At 38.7% G+C, this 13,139-nt stretch overlaps 1 protein-coding gene across 2 annotated transcripts in view; it reads right to left on the bottom strand.

The window, feature by feature from the left end:
- SNCAIP (synuclein alpha interacting protein) overlaps positions 1-12,768 on the bottom strand; it is a 119,750-nt gene extending 106,982 nt beyond the window's left edge. Inside the window, exon 1 of one of the 2 annotated variants that reach the window (XM_087886005.1) lies at positions 11,871-12,768. The gene's annotated coding sequence lies outside the window, so the exon portion shown is untranslated. The remainder of the gene's footprint in view (positions 1-11,870) is intronic. The other variant, XM_034432837.3, reaches the window with a different exon arrangement.
- Positions 12,769-13,139: the final 371 nt, after the last annotated feature.

Here is a 13,139-nt window from a genome sequence, read left to right as displayed (position 1 = left end):
ATGTCTTCCGACAGCGCTGACTTTTCAGCTTTGAAACGGAGATGATCATCACCCCCTAGAGTTGGGAACGACTAGCACATACGTGCGAGGGGAACCTTTACCTTTACCTTAACGAAAGATATTTCTAAGTACATGCAATAAATATGTTGAAATAGATGTTAATAGAGGGCTTATAATTTATTTATGTCTAATAATGTTAATGTTGTTAAAGTTAATGTTATTAAAATGAGCATTGTCCCTAATTTGATTTATATCTTAGAAGCATTCCTATGTTAACATCTAATAAATATTTCATTTTGATTGATTATAATTAGGAGATTTATTTGGGAAAATGGACCAAAATTCTTTTGAGGAAGGTGGTCTTTGTCTACAAGATATTGTTGGACTGATATTTTACCAGCCACCTGTTGGTGAAATAAAAATATAATGGAATATTGTCTTTTATGGCCTAAATTGGAAAGTTATTATCTATTTCCTTTGTGATCATGGCATGGGACAACATATAGCAGAAAAGGTATTTCATTTCTAGGAGTTTTGAGTAGTGAGAAATCTTCGGACTATAATGGAATTTTGATAATAAGATTCATGAATATCCAACATTTTGGAAAAAAATTAAATTGAAAATTGGTGGTAAATCATTTCATTGGAAAGCTTGAACAAAAGCTGGGGTTATCACTTTAATCCAACTACTATGTAATGCCTATTTCAAGGAGTTTTCCCAATTTCAAAAGGAATTTGGTCTTCCCAATTCACAACAGTGGCGGAATCTTCAGTTAAAGCATGCTGCAACAGAACAATAAGCATCATGTGCTTTGATCACGTCAAAGGCAACTGTGTTGCTTTCTTGCCTTATGGAATCATTACCTAAATAAAACCTATCACCTATTTCTATCAAAAACTCAATAACATTTTTAAAATGGACATTTCTGGGATATTTTAAACATGGACTAAAAGAGTAGAATTTCTAAGAAAGCCATAGCAATGGCTTAAGGTCCTTGTTTAGAGCAGAGATTCTGTGATATCATATAATAATAGTTTATATTGTTCATGTATAGAGCCAGTTTGATCTAATGGTTAAATCGCCAGGCTAGAAAGTGGGAGACCATGAATTCTAGTCCTTCCTTGACCATGAAAACCAACTGGGTAATCTTGGGCCAGTCATTCTCTCTCAGCCCAACTCACCTCACGGAATGTTGGTGTGGGGAAAATAGCAGGAGGAAGATGTGCTGAATATGTTCACCACCTTATTTGTAAAAATAATAAAGGCAGGGTATAAATAAATAAAAAAGTAATGAATTAATTGATAAACCAGTGAATATTGATAAGTATTAAAAATAGATTTGTTTTCTTTTCCATCTTTGTAAGTTTGTACTTTATAATTTCCTTTTTGAAGACTGAATAAGTTTTTGTTACAAAAATATAATTTAAAAATTGAAATTTGGTTTCCAAAGAACAAAGATATCATATTTGGAAGAAATAAGAGAACTTTACAGATTTTCTTATTTTCAGTTTGTAACACTGATATTCCTTCAATTATTATTTGTGCCAGTAAAATAAAATATTTTATAGAATCATATTTACATTATCTCTGCCAATAAACAATACCAGTTATTATAGGCATGCATCATTAGTTGTGCATATCCTTCCACAGGCTATTTCATGTGGAAGAACTTAAAACATCTGAACTGAACTGAATAGAACAGTAATTTCTACAGCAGAATTACTAAATACAGTTACTTACTTTTTTCTCACTAGGGTCAATGGGACTGAAATAAGCTTAACAATACTATTGCCCTGCATTTTTGTAAAAAAAAATAATTGAAACACATGTCATCTTATTATTTCATATAAAATATAACTGCAAAGTTGCAGTAATTCTTTTAAAACATTATTAAAATGACTAATAAACTTTTTAAACTAACATGACTTCAAAAAGCTACTCTCTAACCAACTATGATTAAAACAAGACAATTTTTTTTAACACCCTACCAAAACATATACATCCCCCTATAAAATAATACCCCAATAACTTCCCAAGCAGGGTTTTTTTTTTTTTTTTTTTTTTGGTCTTCATGTCTGTTATTGGGTGGGCATTAATTTCCTTCTGGGAACAATTGGTCATGGAAGATAAACTGCAAGCACAGTCATGGATGACTGGATAACTATCCTTCTTTTTGAAACAGAAGAAGAGTTTTGTGCAAGAAGAGAACAAATGCCATATCTTATAAAATGATATAAATTTATTCAAGCTTAGGGTATATCTAGACAAACCTCCTTTCATGCAACCTGCTACAAGTATTTGTAAAGAAGTTGTACAAATAATGTATGCAGCTCTTTGAATCCATTTCCTGATGTTTTTTAATGTAAAAAAATCTGTATGTCATTAAACACAGCAGTTTTCAAAGCATTAACACTTTTTCCCCTTCTGGCTGTTCTTCATTTATACACACAGACATGTCTCATAAAATTATTATATTATACCAATGCTTAACTACTTGGATTCTCAAGGTCTTCCCACCCTCCTTTTTGCCTTTCTTTTTAACAAAATGGATCTAATTTTTTTGTATTTGGAGGCTGTGTATGTACAATTATAGGATTTTCTGGAAGAAGGCCAAAAGCTTATAACTCTGGAGAAAAAAAAGGATATATTAAGTGAAGGTCAACAATGAATTTAAATTAAATGCGATCATACTGAGCTGAATAAGCCAGTACAAGGAAATTCAAATATTCCTTAGGTGTATATTGTACACCTAAGAGTGTATACTACTCTTATTTCAGTTAATGTTTAATTGTTTGCAATTATGGATGGAATCATCTATTACAGTCATCTACATCTTTTTTTCTCTTCTTTGTCCAACATTTTTTCTAATGCTATCAAGTCAATATTTAAGGTCAGGATTGTTAAGAATTTAGCTGCAGCCATTTTTTTCATGAGAGAAATCCTAGTACGCCTTTCTATCCCTCAAATGACTGCTTCTGAGTTTTGCATTTTCATATCAAATGTTAAAATATATGCATAAGGTATGTGACATGAAAGATATAAGAAATATGAGGCCATTGCTTAATAAGCATAAAAGCAAACCTCTAAGAGGTAAAATGTTTGTTATTCAGTCTTCCCAAAGCTTTGATGAGGCTGTCATTAACAACTGAATTCAAATTAATGGACATCTGGCTACATCGCTCAACTTCAGAAAGAATATAAAAGGGAAAATCTGATTTCAGCTAAATGCAAGTGCTTAGCTAACTAATCAACAGGTAGTGACTCTGTAACAGATAGAAAATCTCAGTATTTCTACAGGGAAAATTTACCCTAGTATGATTTCAAGGGATTTCCCAATGTTGGATGATATCAAAACTTAAAATATTGTACACAATTGGCACATTTTTTACACGCTAGTGAAAGGCATAATAATGTCAGTGGGCCCTTGGAGCTATATAACAGTTCCTGCCAAATTTTCTCCTCATGAAAAAGAAAAAGATGGAATCTTGACTTGGGCAACCATATTCACTTGGGGAAAAGTGTCTAAAGGTTTTCAAGGCAGAACAACTGCAAATCAGAGGTGGGTTTCAGCAGGTTCTGACCAGTTCTGGAAAACCGGTAGCAGAAATTTTGAGTAGTTCAGAGAACCGGTAAATACCACCTCTGACTGGCATTGCCCCCATCTATTCTCTGCCTCCTGAGTCCCAGCTGATCAGGAGGAAATGGGGATTTTGCAGCAACTTCCCCCTGGATAGGGAAGGAATGGATATTTTACAGTATCCTACCCATGTCACGCCCACCAAACCATGCCCACCAAGCCACATCCATAAAACCGGCAGTAAAATTTTTTTGAATCCCACCACTACTGCAAACCACACTCTTGCATGTAAGCTGCTCCCACTGTGCTGAAAAACAAGCTTTAAAAATTAACAATGCAACTTGAATATTACTACAAATGCCGGAGAAAAATAGGGATATTTGAGTAAATAAAAGACATACTGATCACATGTGAACTGGCAAACAGTTGTGATAATATTTTGGTTGATCTTGCTATGTATTATTGTATATTGTATATTCTGAATACACCATATCTAATACATGAAGAAATATACTTCATCAATCAAGGAAGCAATATAAATACAGATATTAAGGAATCAGAGGTGCCTACTGAATAGTTTTTTGTGAAGCATTCATAACTGACAGATTCTTCCTGTCTCCTGTTGGCAATTTAATCATCCAGAATTTTTGCCATTCCAATTTTGAACCTGTGGAAGTTTGTAAAACATTTTTTGTGTAATGATGGATCCAGCAACAGCCTAATGATGCAAAAGAATCACAATGTCATGAAAACAAGCAGGTTTAGGCAGGCTCGCAGCACTAACATGTGAAGAATATAAAATGCTATAGAGAAGCATTGATTGGCTTCTTTGATATTTCCAGAGATGTAATGCATTATGGCATCCATAGAGATGCATTATGGCATCCATAGGGATACTACTACCTAAGTAATGGGACAAAAGAAAAATTGGCCTGTACAATATGACCTATTATAACAACTTTTCTGTGAGAGACTGAGATTGTGGATATTATTAGTTTACTTATGGTTTAGCACACTACGTGAAACCAGCCACTACAATGGTTTATGCCATTGGTATGATGGACAAAAATGTCTTATGAAAGTTATATGTAATTATGTAGAAGAGCTGTTAGGAAAGAAAAGAAGACCTGTAGCCCTTGGTTGCAAAAATATGGGCTGTAAAAGTTGCCCTATCACTGTTTTTCCCCATCACCATTTGGCTGGTGGAAAACAGAAGAAATGTGTAAGGAAAATTTGTTAAATATTTATTGTGTAATTACTTATTTTGGTTTTCATCATTCTTCCAAAAATCCAGTGTTACTTTTATAGCCATCTGTAAGAGATAAAATTAAGATATAAACCTAATGCTCATATTCAGCAAATTGAAGCCTCGCTGGATGATAAGGCACACTGAATGACTGTATTTGCCTCAACCCTGGTCTATGCACAATTTTGGCAATATCTAGATGAAATTCTGAAGTGATTTATCTTGGTCAGATTTTTTTACATCTCAAAAAAACTGGCATTTTAACTGGGATATGCAGCTATCCACTGTAATCATGTCAGTTAAGTAGGGCTACAAAAATACCACAGCTAATAGATAGCAGCAAAGAGAGCTTTCTCAGTTACTTTGCTACCATCTGGATTTTTGCATCCTAGATAGACTTAAATTACTGACCAAGATGCAAAACTGAGCAGGCCTTTGTATCATGAACTCCACTATTTAAGCCAAACTATTACACTACAAACCAAAACAGGGGAACGTTACAAAAGAAGTTATATGGGTTAGGATTGCATGATTTAAGTTATAATTCAAAAGAATAATCTGTATGAATATATCATCTTGATTACATGAGAATAATTATATTTCTATGGCTCAAACTGATTATCTTAAACATCCCCTTTTTTGTTATATTATAAAACAAATTAAGGAGATCAAATGGAAATCATTCAAAGTTCTTAAGGAACTCAACTGTGAAAATGCTCGGAAATATATAACATTTTCTAAGTCAGTGTTCTTAAATAGAGGACTGGCAACACTCCCCCCCTCCCCCCAGATTATCCTTTTACACTACAACATCAAAAAAGATTCAGGAGATTAGCAGATATTATTCTTGATTAGGTGAACATCACTTCTGGATAGATTTGTGGGAAGTATTCATGTGTTATTTGTAAAATAGCACAGAGGAATCATTGAACAATTTCATTTTTTCTTTTCCTTAAATCCGGAGGCAGGAAAGGACCTCAAGGTCACAACTGGTTCAGCCTCATACTGAGGATTCAAAGTTGGATAGGATAAAACCCACCAAGCATAGAAAGCTTACAGTTTGTTGGTTCAGAGCCAAAGATAAAGCATGTTTCCGATGTCCTCTTTGAAAGGACTTACTTGGAAACAGAGCTCTAACTCATGAGAGAGTGTTTTTTCGGAAGGATACTATATCAGTATTGGGTCCTGGATATACTCAGTGTGTCTAGTTTGATAAGACCTTGATTCTAAGCCTCATTGTTTCTATTATGCTGGAAATAATGTCCTATTAGGTTCTGATAATATCCCTACATTTATCCTTGATGTTGATTTACTGTCACTTAACTCTTGGATTGACATTGGATTTTGTTTTTTGAACTGCTTGCTATTTACTTCTTGCTTGGACTGGATGCTAACTTTGTTGCTGACTATGATAACTCAGACCAGGTTACTAGTCATCCATATCCTTGCCAGGACAAAACACTGAAGATAAAACTAACACTGTAGAATGAAAATTCTTGCTGGAAAATCAGAATGGTTTCTAATTCAAGTGCATATCAACAGGCCTATGGATCTAATAAATCCCATGAAGACACTCACAGGCATTTTGGAGTTGGATGGCCTAGAAATTAGATAGGTAGGTATATAGAAAGACACAGCACAAATATTAGCTACAAGCAAATTTTGGCTGTCATTTGATTTCACATATAAAAATGCATGAAGGAGAATCAGGATAGAGTGTACACTTTTTTTCCCCAATTAAGGTCCAGGGAGATTTTTCTTTTTTTCTCCCTACAGCATAAGGATCTTTGCAGAAATGCTGCTTCTCCCATAATGATTCCTAGATTACCCAGTGCCATCAATGGTTATCCCCCAAAATACTGCAGGAGAAATTTCTTTGCAAAGAACATCCTCTACCCTCTAATCAACCTGACAACATTTTCCCATTAGACTGGAAATCTGTCAAAACAAATACTTTCTGCTCATCCTAAATCGGGACCAGTGCTTTAAACTTGTTTATAAATTATTTGGAATCAAGAGGTCATGCTTACTGATGACATTTAATTATTTAGAAAACCTAACAGAAAATAGAACAGCAAAGAGTGCTAAGAGGATCCGTCAAAACAACGGGACTGAAATGAAAATGGCAAATATAGTACAACAAAGGAACATGTAAATATATACATTTAAACCTGGCTAGAAGAAAAACACACATAAACCCTACGAAGACGTAAGAAAATTGATACTGTGCCTTTACAGGGAGGATATGGGTGTGGCCTACTGATGACAGCTAACGAGCTAGAAATGGATCTATTTAGGTCTCCCACCTAGCAGTGAGAGCTTGCTAGGTGTTAGAAAAGAAAAAAGCCCAGAACCGAGTAGATGAGATTCTACTGAGCTGGAGCTACAAAAAAACCTTGGCTACGTAGGGAAAACCTGGCTAGAAGAAACACACACACACACACACACACACACACACACACACACACACACACACACACACACACACACACACACACACATATATATATATATATATATATATATATATATATATATATATATATATATATATATATATATATATATATATATGAAAAAAAGAAAAAAAGAAATAGCAATAGACTTATATACCGCTTCACAGTGCTTTACAGCCCTCTCTAAGCGGTTTACAGAACATATTGTCCCCAACAATCTGAGTCCTCATTTTACCGACCTCGGAAGGACGAAAGGCTGAGTCAAACTTGAGCTGGTGAGATTCAAACTGCCCAACTGCTGGCAGCCAGCAGAAGTAGCCTGTAGTACTGCATTCTAACCACTGCACCACCACAGCTCTTCCTAACATCACAGACATAGGTTGTGGTGGTTAGTTTTTTTAAAAACCTTGATCTAGTGTAAAGATACAATAAAATGCTGAGGTTGATTGGGGCACAAAAAAAATAAAAATATAAAGCTGCGTTTATAAAATCTGTGCTATGATCTTACTTGGAATGCTGTGTGCAGTTATGACCACTGCACAAAAAATGGAAAAATGCAGGAATGGAACAGAAAAATAAGGATAGGATTATTTTCCTCTTATAATACAGTACTAGAATGAGAGTTATTCAATTATGCTGAATAATGAGAGGTACAAGATAAACAAATGGAAATCCATTCTCACACAGCGTTCAGGTAAATTGAAATTTGCTACTGCAAGATTATGAGAATCGTAATTTATTTCTGGAGAGAACTTTCTCTCAAAAGAGCCTAGAGCAGAGTAAAAACAAATATATAGAAAATCAGTCATCCTTAAATTTAAAAAGTTATATATATCACAGTAAATCAAACACTGTTAGGTCTTGGACTAGTGTATGGGTGAATACCATATTTTCCCGAAAATAAGACCCCGTCTTCTATTTTTTTGAACCCCGAAATAAGCGCTTGGTCTTATTTTCGGGGAGGTATTATTTTGGGGTGCATGGAGCAAGATGGGGCTCCTCTTGCCATCTTACCTGATTTCCAGCTCTGCGTTTAAATATTTTCGGAAAGGGGTTATTTTCAGGGGGAGGCTTATTTTAGCGCATGTGCTCAAAAGCCCGATTGGGCTTATTATCAGGGGAAACAGGGCAGTTAGGTTTTCAGTGGTTCCTTTGAAAAAAGACAGCATTTCAGTCAGGATGATGCCAAAGATGCAGTGATGGAAGCCACTTTAAAAGGAGGATAGGAAAATTCATGAAATATAGTAATAGCAATAGTACTTATATACCGCTTCATAGTGCTTTACAGCTTTCTCTAAGCAGAGAGTCAGCATATTTTCCCCAACAATCTGAGTCCTATAAGGTTACTACTAGTTAGTAATTATGATGGCTATACATTAGTGCACTTTCTGATTGTTCAATCCCTTTAATTAATCCTATTCTTGAAGTTGGGAGAAAAGAGAATAAAAGGGATGTGAATCCCTTCTGGAATCTGTTTGGATGAAAAATCCTTCAAAATTTAAGGGTTTGAAAGTTTCTTTCTTCTTTCCCTTTCAACACATTCCTGTGAGAGCTCTCCTTCTTCTTTATTTCTTTTGAAGGTATACTTGACTGTAAAGAATAACAGAGTTGGAAGAGATCTTGAAGGTTCTAGTCCAACCCCCTGGTCAAGTAGGAAGTCCTACACCATTTCAGACAAAGGTTGTCCAATCTCTTCTTAAAAACCTCCAGTGATGGAGCACCCCCAACTTTTGAAGGCAAGCCATTTGATCATCATACACCATTGCATAGTGAGATGATTATCCTCTTAAAGCAGGGGTGTCAAGCTCAAGGCCCATGGACTGGATCCGACCTGCAAGGTGCTTAAGATCTGGCCCGCAGGGAAACAGGAAACAGTGAAGGACCAGCCCACAGTGCCTCTGCCAGTGAAAATGGAGCTCGGGAGGGCTATGGGTGGCCCTCCCGAGCTCCATTTTCACTGACAGAGGGTTGAAGGAGGCCGTCGCAGCCAAAAACGGAGCTTGGGAGACCATTTTCACTGGCAGAGCACTCGGTCTACCACTGGCGCCCCCAACACGAGTGACATCGAGCTGGCCACACCCACCCTAGCCGCCCAAGGTGAAACACAACCCTGATGCGGCCCTCAATGAAATTGAGTTTGACACCCCCGTCTTAAGGAAAGCATCAACAGGATAGAGAGCCCCTGTATTCTTCCCCCAGTAGATTACATTTAACCTTCAAAAATAAACCATCTTGTCCTTCCCATCAGTACCCCCACAATTTTTTAATGGGTGTCCAAGAGAAAAGGTGGATATCTTTTTTCTGTGTGCAAATAATACTCTCACAAAAGCAGAGCAAAAGCAGCAGCTCAACTTTATTACAGTATGCATTACCATACTTTCAATATCAGAGACAGTATGCCTATCCTCTGAACATCATTTGTTCTTGAATACTGGAAGGATAGTGTAGCCTTCATAACCTGTTTGCAGACTTCTGCTTGCTAACTATAGAAGTTAAATGCTGAATTGCAGGCCACTGGCCTTATGTTCCAAGTTGAACATAATGATGAAAAATGTACTGAATGGCAACTAATCTGCTGTAATTGGCCTTGAGCCCATCTCCAAAGTAAAGTGTTTTTCACACCCAATTTCTCCTCCACATGAAATATGGCATAAAGGTATCATCCTGATTCTTGAATCAACCAACAGCAACTGAATGTTTAAAGTACGTATCTCAGATTTTTTTCCCCCTAGAATACTTGTATGAGCAAACAGCAATATTAATCTCTAAATCTTATTCTTTAGATTCCTTATCATGTATTTGACAAAAATCTAAAAAAAATAGCATTTACATCAGATACAACTTACATCAGATATGCAAAAGACAAAGAGTTTGTAGAGCATTGTAAGACAACAGAGTTTTCCTCTAAAATCTTTTTTTTAAAAAACCAGAAGGCTGGACCCAATATATCTCCAATTCCTTTTAAATGTTGTTACATGCAATTTGAATATCTGTCATTTAAAATATTTTCAGCATAAGACATACCTGGTTCAGAAATAAGCAATTTGCACTGACATCATAATTTATTTAGAAGAGTCACTGAAATTAAGATAATGATGACCTTTCAGACATCTGATATGGATATGATTAAAATAGTAATACATCCACTGATTTCTAGATTAAATTTCACTAAAAAATACACCAGAGCATACTAGTTCTGGTTTTTTTTTAATCCTTTAGAAGCCTGAACACTCTTGTTCTTTGATGGATACCTGTCAACTGCAACTTGATTAGATGCTTGTTCACTGTAGGAGCAAGATCAGGAAGCATAAGCTAACAGCAGGGCAATGGCATCCTGCTCACCCGTTATTCTATGCAAGCATAACATGCAACAGGAAAAACCAATTACATCTGAGAGTTTAGCTCAAAGTAACATCCAGAATTGTCAACAATGATTATTTCTGAGGACCATTTCTTCATTGTACGGACTTCAGCAAAGAATGCTAGCATTTCCTGTGGAAACTTTTTTTTTTGGGGGGGGCAGTAACATCCCACCAATTTTGCTCTTTTAAAAAAATGTTTTTAGCAACATAAATAGATACACCGTGGGCATTCTGACAATAACCACAATAACATGTTCGCACAGTTCACCACCTCGCTGACTTGTTTCAGAAAGCATCAGGAGACAAGAAAACTAAAAAAAAAAAAAAAGGGGGGGGGTGATTTACATATCATCAGAGGCAAGTCGGAATCCAGAGAGCCTCTTAGCGGTCCATAAAAGTGGCTCGCAAATCTCCGAATCAAATTATCAATGGGACTTTCAGGTTTGTTTCCTTTTTTTTTTTTCATTGATCTTATTCGCTCGCTCGCATGCTTTTCTCTCTCCCTTTTTCACCCTCAGTACTGTACTACTACTACTACTACTACTACTACTACTACTACTACTACTACTACTACTACTACTACTACTACACGTTGCTGGTTTCTAGACGTTGTTTGATAGCCGCCCATTCAAAGTACGGTAGTCTAAGACACCTTTATTTTCCACCCTTTTCGAGTGGATAAGATGTGATCTTTCCCATAGTTGGCTATGGGAACATCTCTCACACTTCGTCTCTCTCTGTCGCGCACACACACATTTAAGAGGTTTCCCTACTACTACAGGCAGCGTTCGTCTCATTTTGTTATCCAGAGCCTCCAGCTTGGCAGGAAACTGCTTGAGGGAAAGAGGGGAGGAAAAAAAGGTAGGCTACAAAGGAGGAAGCCGAACAGCGCAGAGAGACGCGAGCAACAAGAGGGACCAAGGCGGCTGCTTGGGGAGCTGTTGCTGCCGGCGTGAGCTTCCCGTTCAAAGAGCCCCGCAGCTGCGGCGTTACTATAGAGACACCGCCGCCAAACCTTTTTCCCGATAGGGCAACCCGCGAGACCGGGGCAGACGGAGTCCCAGCCGAGCTCGGCGCCTTCTCCGCCTCCTTCCCGCTCCCCCCAGTAAAAAACAAATCCAGGCAGCCGACAAGACAGGAGAGTCCCCGCAGCAAACTTGTGGCAGCCGCCCGAGCTCCCTCCTCGCGCCTTCTCGTCTTCCCTCAGGTGGAACTTGCTCGCACTCACCCTCTCTCCAGGCTCTCGGCTCCTCCGGGGACTCCTCGCCTCGGTGGCTCGACAAGCTCCGGCTTCCTCCTCCTGCTGTTGCTGCTGCTGCTGCTGCTGCTGCTGCTGCCGTCTGGCTCCAGCAGAACGCGGCACGGGAGGGCTTGGGGACGCGGAGCGCCGGCTTCTCGGCTGCTTGCGTCACAATAAAGCCGAGGCCATTCCCCACGCCGGGAATTCGGGGGGCTGCCGAGAAAGGAGGGACGGAGGGAGGGGGGGCTGCCACGTGACTTCAAAGGGAGGCCCTGAGGGAGAAGGGGGAAGAGCGGGCGGAGAGGTGACGGCCGGCGGTCAAGCGAAGGCAGCTCTCCCGAAGCTGAAGGCTGAACGGCTGGAGCCTCCCCACCCACCTAGCTCCTGATGCTGAAATAGCCCCTTCAAGCCGCCCCCCCCTCCGGCCGCTCCTCACCGACCACGCGTCTCCCCTTACTGTACTCGTTCGCCTCAGTCTCACTTCTTTTTCGCTCTTCTCCACCCGGCCGCTCATTTCTTCCCCCCACCCCTCTCTTCTCCACCACAGGTCCTGTGGTGCCTCTGCTCTCTCCTTTCCGCTTCTTCCTTTCTATCTTTCCTCGCCTTTCCTTTGGCGAGCGTTCCTTGGCTCTCCTGCCTGCCCGCCTCGCTGCCGTCTCCCGCCTTCATTTCTCGCCCGGTCCCAGTTCTTCCCGACCCATTTTGCCCGTCCTCCCATCTGACCTCGTCCCTTTTCTCTCTCCGTGGCTTCTCTTCCTTACCCTCTCCGACTTTATTCCTGCGCGTTTGTGTGTGTGCGCGCGGGGCTATACTTTCCTAGACGTTTTTCTTCAAAACATTCTCCTGCTTTTCAAAGCTGCTTCTTTCTCTACCTAGCCTGAACAATGGGTAGCCTTGGCATCTTCTTGAGAACCTAAAGGGTTAATAAACTTTTGTGCGGAACGAAATGTGTTGTCTGCGCCAGTTCAGAGGATAAATAAAAGGAGTTTATTTTCAGGCTCAATTACGAGGACATGAGAATGATACTGTCTTGTTTGTCTCTAAATAAATATTGCCTTTTTTGTTTATTAATACAATTTATCTGGAACATCTCTTGTTGCTTTAATGTAGTCATTTAAGGCGAGGGTGGACCGAATAAATGCGTGCAGATAAATCGTCTCTCCTCCCCATTATATTCAATAATAAACTAACTTTGAGGTTTGTGCTCAGAGGGATAGCTTGGAAATGATCCTGGTAAGTGTGCTGTACTTGATTGTG

The sequence above is a fragment of the Pantherophis guttatus genome, chromosome 2 (assembly GCF_059756535.1).
Source record: "Pantherophis guttatus breed Tessera chromosome 2, ASM5975653v1, whole genome shotgun sequence".
Taxonomy (NCBI): domain Eukaryota; kingdom Metazoa; phylum Chordata; class Lepidosauria; order Squamata; family Colubridae; genus Pantherophis; species Pantherophis guttatus.
The sequence above is the reverse complement of the archived record's forward strand: the minus strand, read 5'-3'. Positions and strand labels throughout refer to the sequence as shown.